The sequence below is a fragment of the Sturnus vulgaris genome, chromosome 8 (assembly GCF_052056855.1).
Source record: "Sturnus vulgaris isolate bStuVul1 chromosome 8, bStuVul1.hap1, whole genome shotgun sequence".
NCBI classification, from domain to species: domain Eukaryota; kingdom Metazoa; phylum Chordata; class Aves; order Passeriformes; family Sturnidae; genus Sturnus; species Sturnus vulgaris.
The window spans coordinates 28,279,192-28,306,079 of NC_142250.1; the positions used below are offsets into that span (position 1 = coordinate 28,279,192).

The following is a 26,888-nucleotide window of genomic DNA, read 5'->3' on the forward strand; positions in this document are numbered from 1 at the left end:
TGACAGTTGCTGCTGTTGCTCAGTGTATACACCTTAACGTACAGGTAAGGAAGGTTTCCTGTCAAGAAGTTCAGTTTGAAGCTTATCTATACCTGTAATTAGAGTAACCTATAATTCTCTTAATTTTCAATTCAATTTAATCACGTTTTTGGACTAACAGTAATGCAGCTACACAAATTGAGTGACTTGCTGAATGAAATGTATTTATTCTCATTGGAAATGGACCATTTATACTTGATGTGGGCTGTTACTTTGAGTTAATTATTCTAATAAGCTAAAGCAATCAATCCCTCAAATATTACAATTAAACAACAGCAAAACAAACCTATCTGCATTCTGTTTGCAGTCTTTGAGCATGTGTTCCTTAAAAAAACAAGTTTTGAAACATTGTAACACACGAGAATACCAATAATGGTTATGCTACGTTGAAGGTATCACTTTGATGTTTGGGGCAGCAACCTGCTGCCATGAAGGAATGGCAGGAAGCAATTTTGTGTTTCCAAAACCTGTGGGCACAAGTCTCAAGCTAGTTGAAGGCAGTGGCTTCAGAAAGCATCAGTGTTGCTTTCAGTAGGTTAGTGTCTGGAATAGCAAAGCTGTTCTTACCTGGCTCCCAGGAATGTGTTTGTATGATTTGAGTTCAGTGGTCTGAGCAGTGCAATTTTCCCTGCCAGCCTTCTGCCTTTGCTAGTCAGAAAAATGAGAAAGCTTGTTAGCAGGAAGTTAAAGCCTGCAGGTAGCAAAGTGTCTTTTTAAAGAATAAATTAGAAGTTGGATAAAATATAGACCCATCTCTATTGAAGAATTTGAACTTTTTGTTGTTGCTACTTTTTATTTTTAAGAGGCAAGGAGGGGTTTATAGCAGAGTTTAGGAATCTCTTAGCAACAAGGAACCATCTTTCAAAAGATGAAGTTTTTGGTGAAGAAAATAGAAGGGGGAAAAAAAACCTCACAAATTAAATTTTAAAGTATAATAAGTCTGGCCAAAAGATATTCTGAGAAACAATTTCCTAAAGATACCAGAGCCGACAATAAATCATTTAAATTGAATCATTTCAAGTGCATCAGGAATGAACATCCTGCCAGACAGACTAGAGAGCTGATAGAAGACTGAAGTATAGAAGAAATACATGGTAAAGATAAGGCACAGAACAAAAGCTAAATGATTTTTGTCCAAGTTGACTTTCCTGAGAGATTTTAGAGCAGGAACTTCGCTTTGTAGGTCATATTTTGAGAATTGATCTCAAATTGAAATGTTGGTAAAAAAGATTTTTAGAACACAGAAAACAAAAGTAGCAAATTGCCAGGAGCAGATACCATTTGCCCAAGAGAGCTTATGGTAAGCACCAGTGAAAACATTGATCTGGCAACTGTGATCTGTTGCTTAAAATGGCTGTGAGATCAGAGGCAGGAAGATAGACAAACACAATTTCAATGTATTAAAAGCATTCCAGGAATAGTCAGGGTACTGCAGGTCTGTACAGGTAGGTTGGTATGTTTCATTAGGAACAAAGACCACAAAATTGGTAAACATGTGGGCAAATACGTGGGCAAAAACTTATCTCAGGATTTGAGGGAAGTACTCATGTGCATTTCAGATAGGTGGCCTTTAACCTTGGGGTGGGACATGCAGTTATTTAGATCTTGTTTTCCTCCCCTTCAGCTTGCAGAGTTGAACTTGCTCTTGGTGTCAAATGCTAAAAAACCCCAATCATTTGCTCTGTAATCATATAACTTTTTGATAAATGTACTTGCTTAACAGCCAGGAACAGAATACTATACCACAATATAACTCTGTGATAAATTAGATGGACCTTGATAAATAAGAGGATTATAGGAAACAGTGGACTGAAATTAACTGTATTGCCTCAAGAACACTAAATGACATGTATATAATAAAAATTGGTGGCTGCTGATGTACATTAATTTAGATGTGAATGTTTGTTTAATTTTGGTCAAGTTCTGACCACAAGATGTAGGTGAAGCTGTGTTAAGTGTGGCATTGTCCGTAAGTGGACTCCTATGAAATCTGCAAAGTCTTTGATGTGATTAGCACACATCACACTGAACGTGTGACTCTTTTTTACATTGCTGATAACACACACTTCTTGGTAAGAAGATACAAAATAAATAAGGTAAAGTGTCATCTTGGCATCATACCAAGCTTTAGGAAAATATATTGTTTGGACTAAAAGCAGCTTCAAGCTTTTTCATGGCTAGAGCCTCTTTAAGGTACTTAATGATGGTGAAATAGCTTTAAAGTGAAACAGATTTACTAGACCAGCTGAAAGGCCCTCTCCAGCTGCTTTATACAAGTTCTGTACCAAAGAATTACAAAATGACCAAAGTTCACCAGAAAGGTCAGGTTATTTCCATGGAAATGTTTTCTTTGACCAAATCTTTCCCTTAGGCTTTGGGAATATACACTGTAGATAAATTTATGCTATTCTCTTTCAAGCATAAAGCATGAAGTTTGCACCATTGCTATTTTGCACATGTCGTGTCATATGGAAGAAAGCATATGTTTGTAGGTGGGTAGTGATAAGCTGGTATGATTTAGAAAGTATTCAAAAATCTTCCCATCTTCACCATAACTCAGTGTTGCGTGTTTGTCGTGAATCATGCCGATTCAACCCTGCCTCATCTAACTGTCATATAAGGACAGGAGCTTAAATCAGCTTTTACAAAATACATTTCAGTGCAGCACATTCAATACATTTCACTGCAATAAACTCTTTATTTAGTGAATACAGCAAGGTGCTTGTAGTGGGCTGCAAGGGATTCTTTGTTGCCTTTACTCCACTTTCAGCATGAGCCATTAAAGGATTTCTAGTATAAAGGAGTGCTTTGTTTATTTACATGTCATGCTAACATTGAGATGTAGAGACTCCAGTACCATGTTGATATCGAGAAGTGTGAGTTGTGCACTGCATTTGCTAACTTTTTGGCTAATTTTTCTTTCTTTACAGCAACAAAATATAGAAGACAGTCTTTGAGATGCACTTTAGCTTCAAGCACTTACTGAGAATGGGAGAGAAAGCCTTGCCATTATTTTAAAAATCATTTATGGACCTTGTTAAACACTGTTTCCTATTAAACTTGTTTGCTTCATAGTAGTCTCCATGGGTGAACACTTTTGTAATCAAATAAATTTGTGTTTTGATCACAAATCCTATAAAATATGTAAAATATTTCTGCTACAATATGTATAAAATTTCTGCTACCTTTCCTCTGTTAGTCCATCTTTCACTTTTCCTCCTGTTCTATTTCCCACATGTTGAGATTTTATTCCTTTTGATTTTTTAAGGAATTGGTCATATATTTTTACTTAAGATTGTTATGGTGGCAGCTCTTGCACTTGGTATTCTGAAACCTTGTTTGTGCCTGGTGACAGTTTCTCACAGCATATTTTAGTCTACACTTACACTGTTGCCAGATCTTGGGATGTGCTTGGCACTGCAAGGTTCCTGTTTTATGCTGTGCTGTATCTCACTGCTGAGCATTAGTCTGTAATATGTGTCGTTGACTTGGACAATGAGACAAAGGCCTCTGGTTGTGAGATGCATAGAAAAGTGTATTACCCGTTGTGCACGTGAATTGCAAGAATTTAATGATAGACTCTAGCTTTTAAATCTGCCACTTGGATTTTTTCCCCCTGGGCTAATAAAATAGTTAAGTCATCTCTTCTTACATGCTCGTTCTGTCTTGCCTGTAGCTTGTCAGTGTTTTAGAGCAGCACGTGCCTTGCATAACTCGAGATCTCTGCAGTATCAGTGCCTACTTGTGGATGTGTGCCTCTGCTGGAACCACTATAATTCTATGGTGCAGCCAATGAAGTCTAGATAATTACTCACTTAATGCCAGAGAGAGCTTAATTAGACAGTGAATTCAAATGGTATGTAATTATCTAAAGTTAGGCAGAAAGAATTGCGCTCTAGGACCTGATGGTTTCACAAACACAAATGCTGAACATGAAGATATTAAGTTTCAGTACTTAGTACATAATATAGATGATAAATGAAAACTGTAACTTTAGGACTTAAGAATTTTTCTTTCAAACTGGGAACTTTTAGACATTGAGCAACTTTGTTCCTGATTGCCCTCTCTGAGAGCGAACTTAAGTCATCCCAAGTGGCTCGCAAATTATTTAACCGTGAAGTATGAACTTCTCTTGCAAGTTCAGATGGCACTATTTATCCTTAACCATTATCTGATATAAGCATTTCTAGGCACAATCAAACAACTTCCATATTTCAGTAATTATTCCATCAAATGTGTGATCTATTTCATATTCATGCATGTGATATATATTCATATTCAGCATAAGTCAAACAATTTGCATGTATTACAGCTGGATGTGAAAATTAGGGACTTTCTAAACCCCTTTTGCATTATTTTAGTGTGAAATTCTTTGCTGTGTATCAAATCTGAAAGGTGTGCACAGCTAAACCTTACTATTACTCATCTGTAAATCTGGTTTGGGACATAAGTGGTATGTGGGCTTGGAACACTGTCTACATCTGAATTTTAGCCTTAGTGACTAAAATTTATCTCCAGCTTGAAGCATCATGACTAAATTTAAATGTTAAATCCTTAAGAGGAGAAGAATTGTGGTTTATTTCTGGGATAGATATTTCAAGCTTTTACGGAATACATAGATCTTGGATAGATTTGCTTCACAAGAGAGAATTTTGCTCTAGAGAAGAAGTAGCAAACAGAAGAAACCAGTCAGTAGAGAGTTGTGTTTAGTTAGCCATTTGGCATATGTGCACTTGCAAGATTCACTTGAATGATTTCTATTTGTAGTAATCAGCTGAGTTCTGCTGATGCAGTGAAACTTACTGTTATCACTTTTAACATCTATCAGTATTTTCACAGCCTTAGATCAAAATATTGCTGAAAACTGAGCCTGAGAAACAAATTTGAAATCAATAACTAACACCCATTCTAATTAGTATGGCTGGAGGGAGAGTAATTTTTAAGCTACATAATTTTGTAAGGCATCTGCAGCTCTATCACCATTCCCTACTTTACTGAGATATCTTCCATTTTGAGATAGGTCTGAAAAAGCCTTTGATCCTTCTGTGATTTTTAAGGACTTCTCTGTGTTCTGCTGTTTAAAAATACCTTTGTCTTGTATTGCCCAGTGTTTAGGTGAAGTAGGACATTAAGAAATATAGTTATTTGCATTGCTGAACTTCACGTGAAAAGAACTAATGGTCTTGGGACGGTGGCCTACATACCTTGGAGGTCTTGGCATTGCTCAGTGTGATGTGATTGACTGATCACCTCCAGAAACTTTCTGTGCATGTTTCTAATATGTGAAAAAGCCAGGTTTTGCTGTGGCAGACAATAAGCAATGTAGGAAATCAGCCCCCAATGGATTTGCCCAATGTTGAGTAGCTAAAAATGAAATTGTGGGAAGAATGATGAGTGCTGTTCTTGCTTTCCAGCAGCAGTGGAACTCTTCATGCAGCAATATAGTGAGATTACAGGCAGTCTAAATTGTGCTATGCTTCTGATTTAAAAATATGCTGCTTCTGTTTACCCTTTATTGAGTCATTGGTTCCAAGAGAGAAAAAAATGATGGTATTTTAAGCCATTTCTGCAAATTCATATCTTCCAGTCAACCATAGGATTTGGATATATTTTCCTTGGGAAGCTGTAAATTACTGAAAGTCATCTGCTTTTCTGTTTTCCAAATGATAACATTGCATGCTTCTATAATGGTTTTGGAGATTATACCAACCTTCCAGAAGCATAGCTCTAAACTTTAGAGATCCTTTTTCAAAAAGGGAATGTTTAAATATTTCATCAATCTTGTTTGCTAGAAGGTATTTTTCTACCATTTGTTTTATTACTGTATGGACATGATATCACAGTCTTATTTCTGCAGAATGTTTTTCCTCTATTGGGGCACAAGCATGTAGTCTTAGCAGGCTCAGTTTATTCAGCAAAATATACAAGCTGGTACTTTATTGCTTTTTTGTAGAGGGAATAGCCCTGTGATAATTACTTCTTACTGGTCTTGAAAATGGTCAAGTGAAAATACTTTCTTATTAGTGTCATTCTTTTGAATACCTGTGCAGTTTTGAGAGGATTGAGTGCTCCATCCAATGAAACTGCTACTAAAAATCAAAGGAGCTATTTTTTACTGGTGGTGTTGGAGCTGAAGAAAAAAAATCCAATAATATGTATTAGGAGTTTCACTGTGTGTGTGGCTTTACCAGCAAGAAAGAATCAATTTAGAATTTTTAAATGGGGATTGGCTTGGATTAATGGAGGAAGAAAAATGCATGTTGTTTTGAGTTTTTAAATGTATTAGAGGAAAAAATGAGCTATTCATGTAAACTGGTGGGTTTGAGTGGGATGAAATTTCCAGGGCTCAACAGGGTGGGGTTTGTTGATGCTACCAGTAGCATCCCTCTTTTATATACTCTATGCCTTTCCTGAAATCCCAAGGGTGGCATGAGGGGATTTCATTTGTAGGAAAGACTCTGAAGGACTGAATTCTGCCTTAAGTTCTGGGGCTTCAGGGCTGCAAGCAGTGGTGAGATTACTTACCAAAAAGTAGTAATTTCCGACCAATAAGTCTCACTCTAGAACGGATGAAGCCAAGTCTCTGTAGCAACTTTGCTGAGAAAGTGTGATCCTAAGTGAAAGTAACAGCTTTTGTGAAGTGCCCCCACATCCACCTATCTGACATCAGCCAACATAAAAACATCTTGGCAGAGCTGACATAGACGTGCAGGTTCCTGAGCTCATCCCACTTTGTCTGTGCCAGTGATGGTTGTGTCCTGCATGCTGTCCCTGGCTTTGCTGGCAGTCCCCTGTCCCCCAGATAACTTTATCCTCATAACACTGCTATTCAGCACTGCAGTCTGGATTTCATTTCTTCCCCTTCAGCTCCGTGTGATCTCGCGCGCATTCCTGACGCGTTACCAGCAGCCCACATCTCCGAAAGTGCCGGATCAGCTTTCAGTGGCCAAAGCTCGGAGGGGAAACAGCCCAGTTCCTCCATGCACAAACAGCTGGGCAGTTGTGGATGGAATTAATTGCTGATATGCACTGGGCTGTGTTTATCTTCTCTTGTCATTTCCTTTGCAGCTGTGAAAGGCAAGGTTTTGAGGCTTTGAAAACAGCGCAGACCTTCTCAGTGGGAGTAATGTAAGAGTACTGAAATATATCTGTAGATTAGGATTTGCATACGAAGTAAAACCTCTCCTAAGCTGTAACAACCAGCACTGTTGACGTCGATATTCAAATTCCAGGTGCATCTTGCAAAATTAATTTCTGACTTTGGATTTCCAGCTATAGAAAAAAATCTGTTTGAGGAGATTAGGATTTTTGAAAGCAGTAATCATTGTTTTCTGAACATAGGAGTCTGATGTTGAGCGTTGAAAGTAATCTGTTATGAAAATGGTTGTCTTCCATGTATACTCTTGGAGCTAATTTATAAAATGAATTGATGCTGCTTTAGCCAAATGTGAAACAGTTAAGTTGTTGAAAGTCATGTTCCAGGCTAGCAGTTATGGGAAATTTATCACGAGGTTGGAAAATACATATGTTATCAACAGGGCTGCATGTCTGCCTTGAGGCTTCACCCAGCCCATAACAATCCAAAAACAAACCACCCATCACAAATCAAAAAATGCTGTCAAAAGTAGATTCTAAGCCCTAATGCTCTCGGAAGCTGCAGCATGCTGGGCTTAGTTGTAAAATCAGTGGAAAAATGTGTGGTACCTATTGTTGAAGATAATATTTTGTGAGTTTTCAGTATGAAAGTGCAACAGATATTTTTCCGCTTGTCTATTAAATTATTTTAAATGTACTTTTGTTTCATGGAATTGTTGCACTTCCCCTACTATTAGGCTTATGCTGCCATGCAGTTTACTCAGGGGAAGATCTCTAAGCTCTTATGCCAAAATAATTACAACTCTTCTAGGTATTTTACTAATATGAAGTATTTGCATAACGTGTATTTATAAATACTCTAATCCTAGAATGAATCATTTAAACAAATACTCAAAAAAGGTTTTGTTGCTTTAAGACCTGGTCTTAATATCTAAATAAATGAAGTTGTACAAATATTCTGAAAATGTCCCCACCAGCTTGGATTGTGTAACTCCTTGTACCGTAAGATGAGTATTTCAAAGGTCCCACTGAAACCAGGGCCATTATTTGTGGTAAATACTGTGCAGAGTGAGCAAGGGTTGACAGACCAAGATCTTAATAAATAAATAAATAAATAGAAATTGCACAACTCTTGAAAGGAGCCAAACTTTCAGTCTCAGCACCCACATCAGCCAAACCCTTGCTGAGACTGCTGTAGAGAGCTGTGGGATTGTACTTCCAGCAAATACAAAGGAGTACATCCTTATATCCTAGTTTTTTAGCCTTCCATGCAAGGGATTTCCTGCGACCTTGTGTCTGTTGTAGCTAACACCACACAAGGGGACACCACCCCAAGTCTGGCTCACACGGTATGCAGGAAGTTCAGCTGTGGTAATTTGATTGTAAATCTGAGCCAGAGAGTCAGTAACTCTAATCATGGCTGTTACTTCAAAGAACGAAGGTTGTGTCCTTGAAAGGCTTTGAGTTTTTATAACTGTACAAAAGGTAACTATTACATAAGTTGTATGTTATACATGTGCATATATATGTTCATATCTTATAAATATACGTGTATCATAGGCACTCCATTCCATATCTGTCATACTAAGTACTTTTTTGGCAGGTAGCAGAAGTTATGGAAACAATTAAAATTCCTGTGCAACACTGGATTACTTATTTGTTTGGAAGAGTGGGTGTTGTTATAGGGAGGGGGAAAAAGGCAGATCTTTACTTCAAAACCAGAGTAAAAGCATTCTGGAGTGGTTTTGCCAGAAGGTCTTTTTGTCAATTTGTGTTTGGACAGAAAGGTCTGAGAATAGAGTTCTGGGGTTTGCACTCTGGTGTATCTTGTTAGTAAATATTTAAGGAATTGTAGAGTTGCAGTTGTTTTTATGGCCAGTAACCAACTGGTGAACCTTTCAAGACAATAAACAGTGTATGAGAACAGTGCTCTTAATTGCCCCAGCGTGTAAGAAGTTGTTAAAGTTTAGAAACTGGTTGTTCTCTGCTCTGCATTCACTTTAATCTGGTGCCTGTCTGACTGCAAGATTAAGAGCGGCAAAAAAATCCAACCAGTTTTAAGGAACTCATATAGTAGCTGGGCAATTTAATTTCATCCAACAGTGAGTATCTTGATCCAGACTGTCTGCACTGCGTTTTCCTGTGGGTTACATGACAGGTTGGTGGCATGATTTGCTTTGCAAACCTGTAAATGAGTTCATGTTTGTGAATCTTTTAGCTGCGGTTTCTTTCTCCACCCTTTTCTCATGAATAAACTTGAAAAATATTTAGGACAAGATTTCTCTGGACTCACCACGTCTGATGGTATCTTTCTCAACTGTGGTCTTTGTATATATGTACTTCTAAAACAATTGGGAGGTGTGGTGCAGTGTGCTTCCTTGGAGGGAGGAACACTGTTAGTAAAGATTACTGATCTGTGAGAAGAGTCAACTACAGAAAATACTGAAGCTGACACTGTGGCTGGGAGGAGTCTGTGGCTTTGGTTTGTAACTCCCTTTGGGTTTTGCCAGTGACTTGGAGCAGAGAAGTGTTTGGTCAGCTGTGGTGTAACACTGAAAAGATTCTTGTCTTCCTGACAACTACATTTATCAATATAGTAATAAGTTCAGTGTCCTAAACAACCTGACCTGCTATATGAAGAAATTGTATGCAGTTAATAAATACTTCAGATTGTTCTGTGTGTGACTGACAAGCCATAGTTGACTAATGAAATACAGGATTTGGCAGTACTAAAGCTCGAGACATCGTTGAGTGAACTTTGTGTAAGAGTGGGTTCATTCAATAAAAAATAAAAGGAGCATTTAAAGAGCCTTTATTCCTGTCATAAAGATGCTTTGTGCTATTGCAGTTCTGTGTTTGACAGAATGGTTGGGGATGGATGCTGCAGATAGTTGTCTTGTAATTTGAGTGTCTTCTATTTGACACCAGCATGATTTTTATCTTCGGTGTTGTGACATGACTGGTGAGTTACAGTTTCTGTGTTTGAATGGAGTTTCCCACTGTAGTTAGTATCATGTATCCATAAATAAGTCTATTGGCATTGGCTGTTCTACCTATTATGGGATGGGTTGGGGTTTGTTGGTATTGTTTGGAGGTTTTTTTTAGGAGATGAGATCTGATTTTGCTTCTGTTAAGCCAAGGAGAATGCCAGACTCAGTAGGACTGGGCTCAGAGTTTTGAGTGTTTGTTGGCAGCTTAAGTGAGCACAGCCACATGGGGCACAGGGCTGATTCTGCTGTGCTGCAGTAGCATGGATCTCTATACCTCTGAGGTTTTAAGTCTGTGAAATAAAATGATTCAATTATATTTTGGTTTGTGGTTGAGTTTGGTTTTGGGTTGTTTTTTTTAATTGTTGCTGGTTTTGAGGTTTTTTATAGGTAGGTAATCTTGATATGTTTTAACACATGGCTCTAAAACAGCTCTTTACTGCTCACACAGTTACAGAAATTGTTGCACTGCAGTTCCTCATCTCTCTTTACTGTATCAAAGTAGTTCAACTTCTGTGAGTATGTGTGCTAATGGGTTTTTATCATGTGTGAGTAGTAGCAGACTAGATATTCTCCCATGTTAGTCATTGCAATGTGATAGATAATAGAGAAGTCTATTCTCATTTAAAGCTGTTGCAGAGTGCATGAGGCAGCCTTCATTAATGTATACTGCAGTTGTATTGAATTTCTTTGATTACATCGGGGAGATTCTTATGGTAAAGGCATGACCAACTAATTTTAAATTGTCTATTAAATTCAATTTCATAGTATCCAAAAGCATACATGCACCCTGGTCAAAGGAAAAAAAAAAAGAACTAAGTACTCAAGTATTTTAAAATAAATAAACTGGGGAGATGTACAAAAAGCTTCTCACTTTCAGTAGATTAATCATGCTTTCAACATCTGTAATGAAGGTTTTTCTTAAACACAGTTTTGAGATACACAGTAATAATCCCAAAGCTTTGTGAGGGTGAGCAGAGCTTAGCCTAGGAGGCAGATACTGAGTTCTGGCATTAGTTTTTTTGCATTGTTTCCACATTCTGGCACTCCACTCCGTTTCCTCGCCTCACTGAGCACTGAAAGGGACATAAATTGACATAACTAGATTTTTGTGACTGGGGCAAGGGAAGCAGCCTGAAAGATAAACTTTAACCTGTCATCCTGTCAACAAATTTGCATTGTTAGAAAAGTAAGAATTTATATACCATGGAGTCAAGAATAGTATGTAGGGACAATGCATTGAGATAAAGAAAGTGCATATCTGAAGTTATATTTTTTTCAGCCTAAAAATAGACTCTAAATATCACCACTGTCTGATTTGCTTTTCCATTAAAAAATTTACTTTTCCATTTTTCTGTCATAAAAAAAGCTTTGAGTACTCTCACTGGCCTAAAGCAAAGAAGTCTGAACTATGACAAAAGTTAATGGGAAAGTAATGGAAAAATTTGGCCTGTCCCTGTCATTTTGGGACTGCTAACTTCTCTTAGCAGTCTATACTGTGTCTTGGGCATGCTACAGTTCAGTTATGCAACCCTGGGAAGTTTTTCTCCCACTGAATGCACTGTTCCTTTATTAAGGCTAATGGGAGTCATGTGTTCGTGTCAGTGGGAAAGCAGACCCTTAAAAATCTTTCTGGTAGATTTGGTGGAAACAGAGCTCACGTTCGTTATTGCTGTTCTGGGCAGTTGGAGTCTCATTAGCGGAATGTTAATGACGTTCAGTGAACTTCATTATTGGACAAGGGGATGTGGTGAAAATATAAAACGGGTGACTTTTCAATGTTATAATTTCCTGTATTGTTGGGTTAATTTCTGCCTGTTGTTTCCTTTCTCCCATCCCAGTACTTACACTGGTACCTGGAATCTGGTGGATGTGATGCTGGGGGTGCTTCAGCCCCAATGTCGGGGCTTTCTGCCTTGAGCCCAAGCTGTGGCTCCCCTCTCCTGGGAAGCTTACAGTAGCAACCATTAGACTGATTTTTCAATATTTCTGCATCCTCAGGCAGGAAGCACATTATAAACATCCAGCAGGTAGGAGCCAGATTTTAGCCGTGGGACTGTCAATGCAGGATCTTTACAGCCACAGCCGAGTGCGGAGGGGCCAAACACGGCTGGGTGCTCATATGGTGAGCCCCACGCCATCCCTCCACTGAGCAGATGTTCCTGCAAACCCCCAGTAACAAAAACAACCCCACCATGTCCCTGCCGAGCCACGGGATGGGCTGGCCCCAACGTGAGGCCGAGCCCTCGGCTGGCAGCGGGAATTCGCTTACCCTCGGAAAACGCGGCCTTTCGTTTTATCTGGCTGAGGGGAACAATGGGTTATTAGAGCCTTGGAACAACACGGGCTTTGAGTGACCCCGCGTCACTGTGCTGTGCAGGCCGGGCTAAAATGAGAGCCTGGCTGCCCTCAGAGTTAATTTGGCAGCTGCAGCTTGGGGGCCTGGGCTGGTGGTGGGTGTGAGGTGAGGGCGGCCATGAGGGAGCAGGGAGAGCTTCCCCTCAGGGCCCTCTCTGCGAAAGGGAAAGAAGTAAACACAAAAACAGGGAGCTGGCAGAGTTAAAAGTGTTCCGTTTGTTTTCTCTCTCTGGTACAAAATCCGCTTTCCTTCATTCTTCAGCTTTTCAGAAAGCTGTTACGTTGCTGGTTTTTGTCGCTGACAGTAAAAGCGGCTGGAAATGGCCGAGTGGCAGGTGAAGTGTCCAGTCACCAGCAGAAAAGTGCTGACCTCTCCAGTTCTACGTGGAATGGCACAGGCAAGCTTTCACATCCCATACAGACTCCAAAGACTTTGGTCTTAAATGTCGCCTTTGGAGGTGTCATCCTCCCTGAGGGTCGTCTGCCTGAAGCCATGCACATTCTATATCTATATCACTTTCTGTGCACATCTATAAGCAATTAGGTAGATTATGCCATTGATATCTCAGAAATTAGAGTTTCAGAATCACAGAATAGACTTGAGTTGGAAGGGACACAAAAGTCAAGTCAAATTCTTAGCCCTGTGAAGAAACGTCCCCCAGAATCACACAATGAGCCCAAGGGCGTTGTCCAAGCACTTGTGGAACTCAGTCAGACGTGGTGCTGTCAGACCGCTGCCCTGGGGAGCTGTTCAGTGCCCAGCCACCCTCTGGGTGAAGAAGCTTTTTCTAATGTCTAATATACTGTACCAAAAAAATTGTGTTTTCAGAGGAATAAGGATGTAGGGCAATGTTTTAGCCTGCAAATAAGGTATGTTCCAGGTAAGTATGCTGCTCGTCTTAAAGGTGCACTTTTATTAGAAGTGCTCATCTATCAACGCGTATTTCAATATGTAGAGCTAAAGAGTGGCCATGAATTTTGAGAAAATCCAGAACATTCAGATGTTTGCCAGTAGCAATACTCGTCTTTTGTAAATCGAAACCAGTTTTTTAGTTCCTCAGCTTTCACTTACACACATACCCCTAACAACGAAGTGTCCTGATGACACTTCACTGTCTTGGGTAGAATTTTCCTGCCTCCAGGGCTGAAAGAGGAGCCCATCTAGTGAGTTATTTGTAGGTCAGTTGGTCTTTCCATGATGATAAATAACAAGTGATGAAACTCGTTTTATCATCTGGACTGATGTACCTATTGCATGCTGAGATTTTATGTGTATTTTTAATGTGTTTTTCTCAAAGCACATAATAATGAGGAATTGTGGCATCCCCTTCCTGGCTAGTTATCTACTCAATATGCAAATGTATTCCCAATGCCCTGAGCAGAAGCCTGCTGGAAGCCTCCCATTCAGTCCCCACTGAACAGTTCCTGCATTGCATCTCAGAGTCCAGAACCAAAGACTTTGCAGTCAGCTTGGTGAAGGCAAAATGGGCTCTCCATGAAGGAGGAAATATTTAATAGTTATGATGTGCACAATTTTTTTTTTTCCCTTTTTTATCAGTTGGGGAAAAACAAGCGGTGGCAGCAGCTGTGCCATGTGAGTGAGTGTGTCATGAGCCTGCTGGGCAAGGCATAGTGAAGGGCATTATTCCACAGGGAGGTTGGCACTGGCCATGGCCCTCTGGAGTTGCCACAAAGGATTTTCTGTTCGACATCTAACGCAACAAGCACATTCATATGTTTGCAGAGGGTTTCCATGGAAACCGTGTAAACTGTGATGCTGGCAGACAGAGGCAAAGGTTATACTATTGTAGAGGCCCTTTTGTATTCTCTTTAAATGTTTCACAGCAGCTATATTTCTTAACTGATACCCTGAGCCTGTGCAGTTATTTGTTCAGATTTTTTTTGGTCTTTTGTTTTTCCTCCTTTTTTTCCCTCCTTGTCTTTTTCATAGTTATACTGAGGAGATCAGATGAGATGCAAGAATAACAATGGAAATGTGGGGGTTTTTGTTTTTTTTGTGGGTTTTTTTTGTTATTGTTTGTTTTTTTTAACAGGGGATCACTTAGGTGTCCTTATTTGAATTGACTTATTTTTCTGTTAATGGTAATGATGCAATTGGAAATAGAAGAAGAGGACAAAAATAAAAATCAACCTATTCTGCTCCTACTAGTACATTTCTCATTTTTGTTGAGTGTTTTTATTGCTCAGGTAGAACTAACTCGGGTCATTGCTCACTGGCTCTTGGGGAATTTTGAATGCTGATCTCCTCTCAGAACTATGAACTTATGCTATTTATAGATACCTGTTTTAACACTGGCTAGCCTTTAGTATGCTTTGAGGGTTCAGGCTGTTTTTTAATTTATCCTACAAATTTAAATTTCCAAACACACCTATTGCTTTGTTCCTGTTTCAGGAAGTGCTCCCACCATGGGTACAAACACTACTTATTAAGAAGAAAGAAAATTATTGGCCCTTCCATAGGATTATCCAAGTTCCCCTTTGATTGTCCATGTTAGCAAAATTATGCTTGTTCACAGCTTCGGTTTAATTATCATGGGAGGTTATTTTAAATGACTGAACCTGTGTCTGGGCTCATGCTGCAGGTCAGAGACAGGTCCAGGTACTGCTTGTTCACCTCCTGCTCTATGAAAATGAGATCTTAGCTGATCACGCTGTGCGTGTATTCATTCCTGCCACTTAACTTTTCAACCTATTGGTTACTTTAAGCCAAACTTGATACAAAGGTAAAAACAGAATTTGCTTTTGCTTTATAGAAATTATCTGGTTAAAGATGTAGGATTTTGATGCTGCTGAGCAGCATCCTCAGTACTTGAAGTACAAGTTGCTCAGTCCATCTGATTGTAGGACACTGACTAAAAAAAAAGTCCAGGTTAAGTGTAGATAATTAATTGAAAAAATTTGCAGAATCAAGACACAAATTCTCCTTTTCAAAGACTAAAACATGCTTTGCTGCAAAAAGGACAAAAACCTTTTAGGTGTATAAACTATTATGATCTTAAATAGACAAGTAACTTTAAGGCATTGTGTTTCTGAATTTGTGGAAATGCTGTCATAATTACACAAGGCAGCATTTAGTAATTACATTTTGTGGATACAAGAATGAAACCGCCAACGTGGAAAACTTATTGTTGTGGGTGATAGTTTCTAACAGAGAATAAAAAGGTAGAATGTGCTGTAAGCTCAGATTTGCTTTTGGACAGCCAGGCATGCCCATGACCTGCTGCACCATGCCAGGAGCAGCCAGGAAGGGGTAGCTTTGTTTGTTTACTTATTTCTTATGTTTTTCTATTTATCTATCAGATGTATAATTATGTACATATATATTATATATGTGTGTGTATATAAATATATGTATATTATCTATATATATGTCAGATGTATAATTATAAAAGTCTTCATATCCAGTGCCTCATGAATGTGACAGTTAAAAATAACTTAAAAAAAAAAAATAAACCATCCAGTTTAGTCTTCTAGAAACCACTGATCTTGCAGTCCAGTATCACACAGTTACAAACAACATGTTGAATGAGACATAAAAATGAACACAGGATAGATGTAATGAAAACCTTTCTTCAAGTTTCATCCAGCATAATTGTATAGTTGCACTCTCTGAGGGATGGGGGTTGTGTGCCAGGTAGGAGTGTTTCTCATTATGAATTACACTTTTCCGAGTTTGAAGCCAGAAATCTCAAGAAAAAGTCTGTTCATCTAACACAAAACTGCATGCTTTCTTCACATTATAGTGACTGCTTTTCAGTACAAACTTTGATTAGTTTTGATAATTTATCACAGAGAGAGAACATGTACTGATGAGGCAGGCCAAAATCAAAATTCCTTAGCAATTTGCCAGAGAATTAAAAAGAACAAAATTATAAACCCACAGCAACCCACAAAGGGCATCTTACATGCTTGTTTCAATGCACATTGGAAGCATCACTTAGTAATTAAAATTAAAATAGAAATCCAGCTCTCTCCCTGCCCAAAATGATGCAATAAATTATCAAGTTAAAGGAACACATCTTACAGGAAATAAAAAATAAATCGAAGTACTGCCCAGCTCTAAAAGCAGCACCTATTCCTACTCTTGCAGAAACCTTGGAGATCAAACTCCTGAGACCAGATTAGTCCTGCAGATTCCTTTTTTCCTCTTAAGATTAAGAAATGAGCTCCAAAAAAAAAAGATGTGCTTCCTCCTCATCACCACTGTGGTTAAGGCAGAGCTCTGGCTGCCCTGGGTCAGTGTTGTCCTCCACAGCATTCCAGCACATCTGGGGAGAGCTGTCATGAAGGAGCCCTTGGCAAGCATCTAATCACCTATTATTCAGCACTTTATTAATCAAATTTTATGGGTTATTTTGGGCATGTTCTTGCATGGAGATCTTTAATTCTTCAAAAAGGGTTCGGTTTTTACAGATGTTTATAAAAAACCCCACAAAGCACCAACACAAAAGTGGAAAAAAAAACGAACTGAAAGACCTAGAAAAGATGTTACTTACCTTTATTCATCAAGCAGATGTAACCTCCATAGCCTCAGACATTTTTCTGTATCATCAATAATTTTCTTATGGTATAAGGTGTAATGTTAGGATGATTTCCATCAGTTATTCTAATATTCAGGAAAAAAATGCATCACCAAAGCTCAGAACATAACGTTATTTTTCTAAAAATCGCTAATTGACTTTTAAATTTGTTCCTTTTAATTCTTAGAGTGGAGAGAAGAATTTGCCTCTACATTTCAGGCTCTGAACTTCAGTCCATGGATAATGTCAGCCATTTCCACTCAGTATAAACATACACAGGTTTAATTGCAAACAAGCAAATAGAATTTTCAGGTCGAGTTTACTAATGAGCTTTTGAAATTCAAATAAAATTACTCAAGTATTTAGTGTTGTCTAAAAAACATTTTATTTATCTAGGAGAAAGATCCATCTAATGTATTTGTTGACTTCAGAATATTCTTGAAATTACAAACAAAAAAACCCAGTAGAAGTCAAAATTGGAAGAATTGTTTGGGGAACGATTTGAGGGATAGTCTTTAGTGCTGCATGTTACTGATCAAGGGCTGCACGTGCCTTCAAAATTATAACTGAGAGTCTTTGCAGCTGGAATTCTGAGTTACTGGTGTAGCAGCTCCTTCAAGTCCCTGGTTAGAGGAGAAACCAGGGAGCTTTTCTTTACTTGAATGACAATGCTGTAGTCTCAAGTGAGTGTCTTCTGAAGCAGTCTGGGGTGGATGGTTACTTGTACCACCTAGGCTTCTGGGAAGTCCTGTTCTCAGTACATTGGATCATTTCCTCTTCAGGCATGAAATATTCATGCTTCATGCAGCTAAGATCAAAAGAGAGGATGGTTTAAATCTCTAGGACAAGTATTCAATGTCAGCTGGTTTTCCATTCTAGGAACAATCACAGATGTGTGCTAGTCCCTACGATTTTGTGTAGCATGCCAGGATGCATCTATGCTCTGTAATACCAGAGTAGTTTGTTGTGGAGTGTCTTTTATTGTATCCAAGTTTCCAGAGCTTACAAGTAATGATGGAGGTGGAGAATTATGGGATAACTAGATAATTGCTTGCTTGTACTGGAAAATAATAGTAACCTAATTATGAAATATTTATATATTCTACTTTTGACTTTTAAAATACTGCTCTTACTACTGGGCTTGATGCTGACTCACTCTACCCCTCACTGTGTGCCTTACCAAAGCTTTTGTTAGTAAATCTTCAGCACTTGTTCAGAGATGTGCTGGCTGCTGCTCTGGGCACCTCTCCTTTGTTCAGTGCTGTGGTTAAGTCCAAAGTGACCTCTGCCATCCACTGGGCTTGTTAGAAATTCTGTGGAATAGTTTTCCATTCCTGAAGGTGTAGAAGACCTTTGGCTCTCTAAATTCAATTTGCTTTTCTAATACCATGAGCAAAAGGTGGCAGAGACAAGAAGGAGGTCAAATTCATGCCAAGTCAATTGAGATTGATGTGCATATTTATATAGGTTAAACTTTACAGGCAAATGAAACTTTTTGCTAGTTAGATAGTTTGTTAGGCATAGGACGGTGGGGGTTAATGATTTTCAAGCACACTGAAGACAATATTAACCAAAAATATGTTTCTCACTGCTGTAAATCCTAGAGATTTCCCTGGGAAGGATAATTAATACTGCAGCTAATAAAGGAGTTGCCTTTTGAACTTTTGAGTAGGTCAGCCAGGCCCTTGTGGCCCTGCTCTGCTCCACACTTTCCCCTGCTCTCCTCCCCCAGATTATTTTTAACCCTGATGCTTTTGTGTAACCACTGTAGACTCAAGCTGCATGGAGACATGTGCTTAGCACAATTAGGGAATGGTATTTTCAGAGGCAGGAGACTGAAACATGTGCACTGAGAGAGGCAGGACTGCCTCAAGGCAGTCAGGAAAACATGAAAAATTGTAGCATGAGGTATGTGTAACTTCAGTCCTCTACAGATGACAATTTTGTAAGTGTTAGGGATGCAACTATAATCTCCATCAAATTCTGTGTATTTGTTAACTTTTCCCTTGTTATGTTTTGACAGTCAGAAACATTTGTTTGTAAATGAAGCAAGGAGGGGAAAAATGTCCTATATGCTAAGGTGAAGCTGATTTTGTAAAGGAGAAAAAAGAAAGTCTTGGAGTCTTGAATGTGGTAAAAAAACTCACTCTCAGCATAATCTGTGAATAGTGGTTTGCAATTTTTTGTCCCTTATGCCATCTCATAGCTGATATAAGCTATTAGTCCTATTAACAGAGCCTTCCCTCTACACCTCAATTTGAGCTTGCCTTTTTAAAGCATTTTAAGCCCTTTTCTCACAATGCCTAAGGTTTTTTTCCCTTGCTCATGGCCAGTCAGTTGTAATGTGCCTGCTGCACAGTCAGGTCTGGGCTTGGCTGGCATCATTTGTCTCACATGTTCATTAATCCCTAAAATTACTATCTGTACATTATAGTTAAAAACCTTAAAGCAACCATAACATTCCCATTAAGCCTCTTCTTCATATGTGAAATCAATATATGTAGTTGTGTTGTTTTATCTAAAATATTTTGAGTTTTTAACTTTAACTATCATAAATCAGCTTTTTGAAATGCTTATGTTTTCTGTTTAATGTGAGAATGATATATAAATCAGTGAAATGTTAAAATTCCTTTTTTGAGAGGCTAGCAAATTTATTTTGACATAGTCAAGCTGATATTGGTATATTAATGTGTCTTATGTTATTGCTCTTCATATAAAATTTATGGCCGAGTGATTCAGAGATCTCAAGATGAACTGGGGAGAGTTGTGCAGGGTGTGGTGCATAATATTAATAAAGATACAATTTGTCCTGAAGATTGTATGATCGAAGACCTGGCACAATTTCATCTTTTCCTCAAGTTTCCAGTTACAATTGTCCTACTGAGATTAGCTGTTGGCCAGGTTTCCCAGTGCTCGCTTGTGAGTTATGGAGGCATTGAGCTGCAATTCTCTATGGTCAGTGCATGGTGGTGGTCTTAAATGGGGTCTACACTGAGCTAAAGGTCAGGATTTGATGTGAACCCCAGGGGTCTGGGCTATAAAAAGGTTTGGCTGCGTGCTGCCATACACAAGAGAGGTTGTTCATGTAAATATTTGTAAAATCCATCAGTTGCCTTGTGTCGATCATCTGGCTTGCCCACCCTCACAGCCTCCAGCAAAACCCAGGAGGCAGCTGCTTTGGCCATGACATTTATCTGGATAATCAAACTGCCGTAAATCACAAAGACTTTTCATGTGCCCTGGGATTGATGAGAGTTTCCCTGCTCTCCAATGTCACACGTTGTACCCAGTGATCCTGGAGGGCTCCTGCAGGTTGCTGGGAGTAGTCCTTGTTACTCCGAATGGCTCTATCCAGGCTGATGGGAATAAATGGATTTTTAAAAAAGTGTTTACATAACAGACAATTAGCAAGTTAGCTAATTTAACTAGCAGTTAGCAAGTTAGCTTGTTTCTTCTACTCCATAACCTTATGTAGGTCTGCATATAAAGAGGAATTGTTTTCCCCTGCATCTCTGCAGGTCAGGGACAGCCCAAGAAAAAGGTCACCAGAGGAAGCTGGAGACTTTGCAGGAGAGGGAGAGTGTTGCGAAATATGAAAGGTTCTGACTGCAATCAGCTTTTCCATTTTTTTTTCACAGAGAAGTTCTTAGCTTGTACTGAGGAGGAACCCAGGTTTCATGTTTTTCAAGTGACACAGGGACATTGTTCAGCCGTTGTCTCTGTGTGTGGGTTATGTTAGTGCCTACTTTCACAGCTTAATACGGATAAGTGCTACCAGAACATAATCTTTTAATTTAGCTCTCTGTTGTCTACTGACTCGTGAAATATTTTTAGGTGACTTAAGCACAAGTGATTATGTAGATAAGCAGAGGCGAGTCTTTAAAAATAAAAAAGATCTTTTTATTGTCAGCTGTGTGAATTGTTTCATCAACAAACTCTGGATTCCTCCTCTGCTACTTTTCTGTAACAGGTTGAAGCCAGAATTTTGAAGTTTGAACCAGTTTTCTGTGTGACTGGGTTTGTTCTGACTTGCATGTTTTGTGTGCAGAACATCATCATCTCAAAATGTTTGTATTGTCTGCACAATCTTAACAGTTTTCATGTAAAACAAGAAAAACATTTCATGGAGTGGAGCAAGGAAACCATTGCACTGCTGACTGCTCAGGTGTCACACAATGCAGTGATGGCAACATCCTGGTTATATACTACCTTCCCTTGGCACAAAAGGTTCCACAATGGGCAGGGTGGACCTTGGATCTGAACTCTCAGGGTTTTGCTTTTGAGACCAGTTTATCATACTGACTCTCAGAAAAAGGTGACTGGATAACTTGCTTATCAAGGGTTCCCCTCCCTTTTCTTACATGAAAATCTCACACAGCAGTGAAGGAATAGCAAAAAATGAATGATTAAAGTAGTTTGGGTCTACAGGGTTAAGCATGCAAGTTCATTTATGAGACTCAATGCATGCAAATAGCGTTTATGGCCATGTGGTAGAGCATATTGGATACATCAAACCAGCATTCAAGGCTCCGGAAGTTTTTTCCCAACTGCTTGTGCTGAAAAATGTTGGCAAATGTGGAGGTGCAGACTGCACCTGCTACAGGCTGAGTGCATTATAAGGAGCCTTCCTTAACATAAAAAAAAAAATCACCCCTGCAGTTAAAGGCAAAGCTACAGGCCTCAAATTGCCATGTTCTGTGTGGTTGTCAGCGACCCACTTAGTTCTCACTTCTTGACAATAAAGTGTGTCTGGCTCAATTCCAGTTTTACACTGAGTAAAGTGTGAGTTGCACAGCTTGACTATTTGTGTTGACTTTAACATTGCATGAAATAATTGAGAAAAAATAATACTGTATGTTTAACACAGAAACACAAAAACAAGGTTCAAATGCACCTGAGTGCTTATTTCTTAGGAAAAAATATATCTTGTTGCCATACGGTTTCTTTAATATGGTGTCTGAAAAGAGCTGATAATTTTATTAGCTTACTCTGTTTAAAAGCAGAGGGACTTAAATATGCAGTGCTGGATTAGGTTATTTGATTAGTAACCAGTTTGGGCTGTAGTATGACAAATTGTTTATGGCTGCATTGCTACTGGAAGAAATGGTATTAGACACTCTTTATATCATCATTATCTTTATTTCAGAACAAACATTTGTGTAGATATGGAGTTAACTGGTAGGGTAACTGATACAGCTAAAAATTAATCCATTAAAAAAAAAATAACAAAGAAATCTTTAAAAACCCTTTCAAGCATTTTCTGGTATGAATCTGAAGATGTGATAAAGGGAGAAAGATTGAATGGCTGGGCAGGTTGAGAGGAGGTATGACTGTTTTAAAATGCAAATTAATTTGTGTCAATTTAAGGTTGTAGTTTGGCTTGAGTGCTAGTGTAAGGAATTCCTGTATATTTGTTAAATCAGTTAACAAAATTTTGAGCAAATGCTACCTATCCAGGTATTTTCAGTTCCTCAAATTGAGTTTAGAAAATTCTAGCATCTGAGCACACATCTAACTCACCTAAATAATGCCTAAAGTAAGAAAATCCCAAATCCATTATAAGATTTAAGAAAAAAAAAAATCTTTCAACTCAGATATTTATGGTACTTGATGTCCCCATCAGGTGAATTTCAGAATTAATTTAATTTTGAGGTACTTATCCAAATTAAATTTTTTTGCCTTAGAAGAGTTGCAGTTATTCATTTCTCTGTCATTACTTAAATATATAGGAGGGAGGATGAGCAGTTGACTTTCTAGTGCCAGAAAATAGCATTGGTGACCCTCTTCTCAGTCCATATTCTCCCACATATTTCCCCATCCCTCTCAACCGCCCCCCATATTCCTGAAGTGTGTGTGTTGCTGCCAGCTGACGTACGGAGCTGACGGTGTTTGCTAAAGCCAAGTCTTTGATTCCGACTGGAACCTGTTTCATAGGGAGGCTGGAACTGAGATCAAGAGACGCCCAGTTTGCTTCCAACAAGTCTCCTGGCAGACAAGATACTGGAGGGGGGGCGGTGGGGAGAAAGAGCAGACTGTTCCTTACAAACAAGCAGGCGAGAAATCGCGGGAGCAGAAGAGCTCGGCGAGCTCCTGCCAGGGGAGCTGCTCGGATGTGGGGTAGCCCAGCTTGAGTGCTCAGAGCCCAAATCAGCCACACCAGTTAATGATGCCGTGCACACACCGCTGGTTTGCAGTGCTGGGAACTCTCAGTGAGATGGATTGCACTGCATAGAGAAAATGGAGATGTCTGAAACCAGCCAGAAAAGATCAGCATAAAAGGTAGGTTAATGTTCTGTTGCTAGGTGATCTAATAATTTGGTCCCTTTTTTGTTACTCTGTCTGGTGGTATTTATTTTTATATACATTCAGTGCATTATGAAAGATATAAATATATCAAGTCAGTGCTTTCTGCGGGGTTCTTTCTCAATATAAATTTTCCTCGCATTTATTCTCCTGCACTTTTTTTTACTTTAGTACTTCTTGTTTCTCCGACCTCATTATTATTTTTGAGCTGTTTTTGTGATTTGCCATTGAAAATAGTTATTGCAACAAAAGCAGCACAGCAGGTTACTTAGACTTTACAAAGTGTCAGATGGGGATGCACAGGATGTAATGTTGCAACCTAAAATCAACAGTTCCAAGTTCCTGGGAAAAAAATTGAAGCTTTCATTAAATAAACCTTTCTCCTAAGTAGAGAAATACACAGTTTCCTGACAGAGGGGTATGTTCTACTTTCTCTCTGTAGCCCAGTTACGGGTATAAAATACAGAACAGGATATGGAAGCCAAACCCATGAGCTATATAAGGCATCAAAGCGCGGGAGGACACGACCTGTTTTCTTTTGTATCAGAATTCAGTTCAGCATGAACCAGGAGGGCAGAACTAGGAGAGGGAAGTGATGTTAGATTAACAAGTTATGTTGTAGCAAGATCTTGTGAGCCTTTTTGTTTTACAGGTCCTTAGAAGTATTTTCAGCGGAGATAAGAATTCTGTGTAACAAAAATTTATCCATTCTGACTTTTCTGTTCTTAGTTTGGCCCCACACTGGAGCAGTTGAACCAAGTGTGGAAAACTGCTCTTCTTGAACTTTGAATCTCTGTTTAGCGTGTCAGCATGTGCATGTGAGGCCAAAATGTGGGCTACAATGTGTGCCTCAGCAGGACAAGAGTGACACCTCTCACCAGGATAGAATCAGATCTGAGTTTATATTTGATTTCTCTGTGTATGTTTGTCCATTCTGACCACTCGAGATATTGTGTCTTATGACTATAAAAACTCTCATTTGTACCTGTGCTTCAGTCTCTGCAACCCCCCTGAAGCATGCATGAGAAATGTTAGCTAGTACTGTTCAGGAAGGTGGTATGTCACTTTCTTTAATTCATAAACAGCATTGGAGGGGGTGGAAGCCAAAAGTAGCCTTGCAGCAAAGCTGATTTCTTCTCTAGGCACAAGCATCACTCACACGCACACACACACATACACAAAAAAAAAAAAAAAAAGGTGGGGGATCCTCTATCACAATTATCACAATTCATAGATGTTGAATTTGGATTTTCTGTAAATACTTTTGTCTTATTGCTGGTTCTATGCTGAGAAGGAGGTACTGATTTTTTTGGTCCTCTAAAGCTGATGGTATTTTTAATAAATGTTCTCTTTCTTTAAAACAAAAATCAGTAGAAGATGCAAATAAATAATAAAAGAATGGTTGGTTTGTTTGAAAAATTTCCAGGAAACAGTAGGGGTTATATGAGAGTCAGCCTGGGCCCAACAGAGTGGGCATTGAACCAGACCTAATAAGAACAACTGGACCCAACACCCATATTATGTTCAGTAATGGAGGGGTTTTGTACTACAAGGACTTCAATGTTGTAATCTTAATGGCTAGAGGTAACAAACCAGGCTGAAAGGAAAGAGGAAAAACTAAAGTCCAAGGCAATTAGAAAAATCTCTTTTGTGGATTTTGGATATTGCCAGTCACATTTGTGCCATTTTTACAGATGAATGGGCTTTTCTGTCGCTGTAAGAATGAATTGTAAACTAATGGGCTTGAACTAATTATGTCTTATAAACCTATAATAATAACAATAAATGTGTTTTGAAGTTCAAACATGCACGTAGTTGATCCAGCCAACTGAGTCGAGCAGCAGCTGAGCAAGTCTCCTACTTGGGGTTAACAGTTCAGGGTTTAGAGAAATAAATGGTCAGATAAGACAACTCCGGGGAAGGAGGAAAAGAGTAGGAGTCACAGCTGGTCACCAGTTCAAGCAAGGTTCTTGCTATCTGGATTTTTAGACTGCTTTTAGTTACCTGCAGGTGCTGGAAGGTGTCTGTTCTGGCTCACATAGAGGTTCTTATCCCAACACAGATGGAGAGCAGTGAAAGCTGACAGGTCTGGTCTCGAGTTTCTCATACCTTGTGGCATTTAGCCAGTGATCTCATGGTCTTATGTTTTCTCCTGATGCTTTTTTTTTTTTTTCTTCTTAAACCCCACCATTTTGTGCAGGGGGGTAAGGGAAGGTACACATAAGGTAGAGGAGGGGAGACATAATACACAGTTACATTTATAAGGGTATTTTTCCTGTGCTGAGTGGTGGTCAGATCCCCAGATATCATCGCAAGAGTTTATTCTTTAGAAAAACTTAAGCTCCTTTTATACTTCTACCAGATTTTTCCCAAACTCTCACTTCCTTGAGGCAGAGCCCTTGTTTTCTCCCCAGCATCCCCAAACTGATCACACATCCCAGGCTCTCCAGCGGTCAGTCAGCAAATGCTGAATGAACTCCTACTGCACCCGAGCAGCAAATGCAAAACTCACCAATGTGTTTCCACAGCCTCTGGAATGAAGCCATCAGAGTTCATGGAGCTTGTCTCCAGGATGTGAATTATACATCCCAGAACATGGTATGTTATGCAGCATGCCAGGTACCTCCTGGGAGCTCTGTGTGTGCAGCTGGATAATGTTGCATCCCAGATGATGTTTTCTTTTTCTCTCTTTCTCTTGGAAAAAAAAAGTGGCAGAAAGAACAAAACCAATTAAACCTGTAGTAAACTGTTGTGTTTCATCTCAATCCCAAATTTTATCTTAATCTATAATATACAAGAAAGTCATAGACATAGTTTTCTTGGCTCTTATCTGCTAATACTTTCCCAGCTCTGTCAGTGGTTTCTGTCTGGAGTTTCATGCTTGGTTACAGGGCTGCACTGGCCCAGGATCCTGGTGCTCTCTCTTGCACTGTCAGCAAAGCCATTTGGGAATCAGTGTGGGAAACTGGCTAAAAACCAATTTGCATCCTCCTGCCAGCCTGGGTCGTGGTGTGACTGAGCAGCAGAGGGTGTTCCAAGGACTGAAAGGACTTGCTGCAGGCAGGAGGAGGGCTTGGGCTGCTGAAGCTGGTTTTGACAGGAGTTCCCAGTGTTTCACCTGGGAAATGCATGAGATTATAGTGGAGGCAGTGTGGATGCTCCACGTTGGCTCACTGCTCACAGAATACCCCAAATGGTAATTGCAGTGACACAGACGAGGGATGGGTGAATTGTACCACAGAGCAAGGACACTTTGATCCACTGATACGAGAATGTCAAATCATGCTGTTGAACACTGACTTGGGCTTTTTTATCCCTCTGAAGATGTGAATTTACATACCAAGTATTTTTGCATGCAAATATTTTTATATTAAATGTATTATTGACTGTAAATATTTGCATGTTAAAATGTATTTTCATAATACACTTATCTCGTCCTTCAAATCCTGCTTCTCTTTGTTCCTCAAACCTGAGAAAGTGTCCCTCTTCAGTAGCTTTTGAGGAATGGTGTTCCTGAGTGTGCTTTTGAGTCTGATTCTTTGTATGAAAATTCAGGTGTCTGCTT

At 39.2% G+C, this 26,888-nt stretch overlaps 1 protein-coding gene and 1 long non-coding RNA gene across 5 annotated transcripts in view; one reads left to right on the forward strand and one right to left on the reverse strand.

Annotated features, from left to right (window-relative positions):
• The window catches only part of ADD3 (adducin 3), a 92,401-nt gene that overhangs the window by 40,097 nt on the left and 25,416 nt on the right, over positions 1-26,888 (forward strand). For 2 of the 4 annotated variants that reach the window (XM_014872466.2, XM_014872468.2), the window contains exon 1: positions 23,160-23,299. The exons of the other annotated variants lie outside the window; for them this stretch is intronic. The gene's annotated coding sequence lies outside the window, so the exon portion shown is untranslated. Of the gene's footprint in view, positions 1-23,159; positions 23,300-26,888 lie in introns of those variants that run through there. 4 annotated transcript variants of the gene reach the window in all.
• On the reverse strand, positions 22,140-26,246 carry LOC148223042 (uncharacterized). Its single transcript, XR_015805188.1, has 3 exons — positions 26,164-26,246; positions 25,836-26,017; positions 22,140-23,244 (listed from the first exon to the last, which is right to left on the reverse strand). It is a non-coding gene; the product is annotated as an uncharacterized LOC148223042 (long non-coding RNA).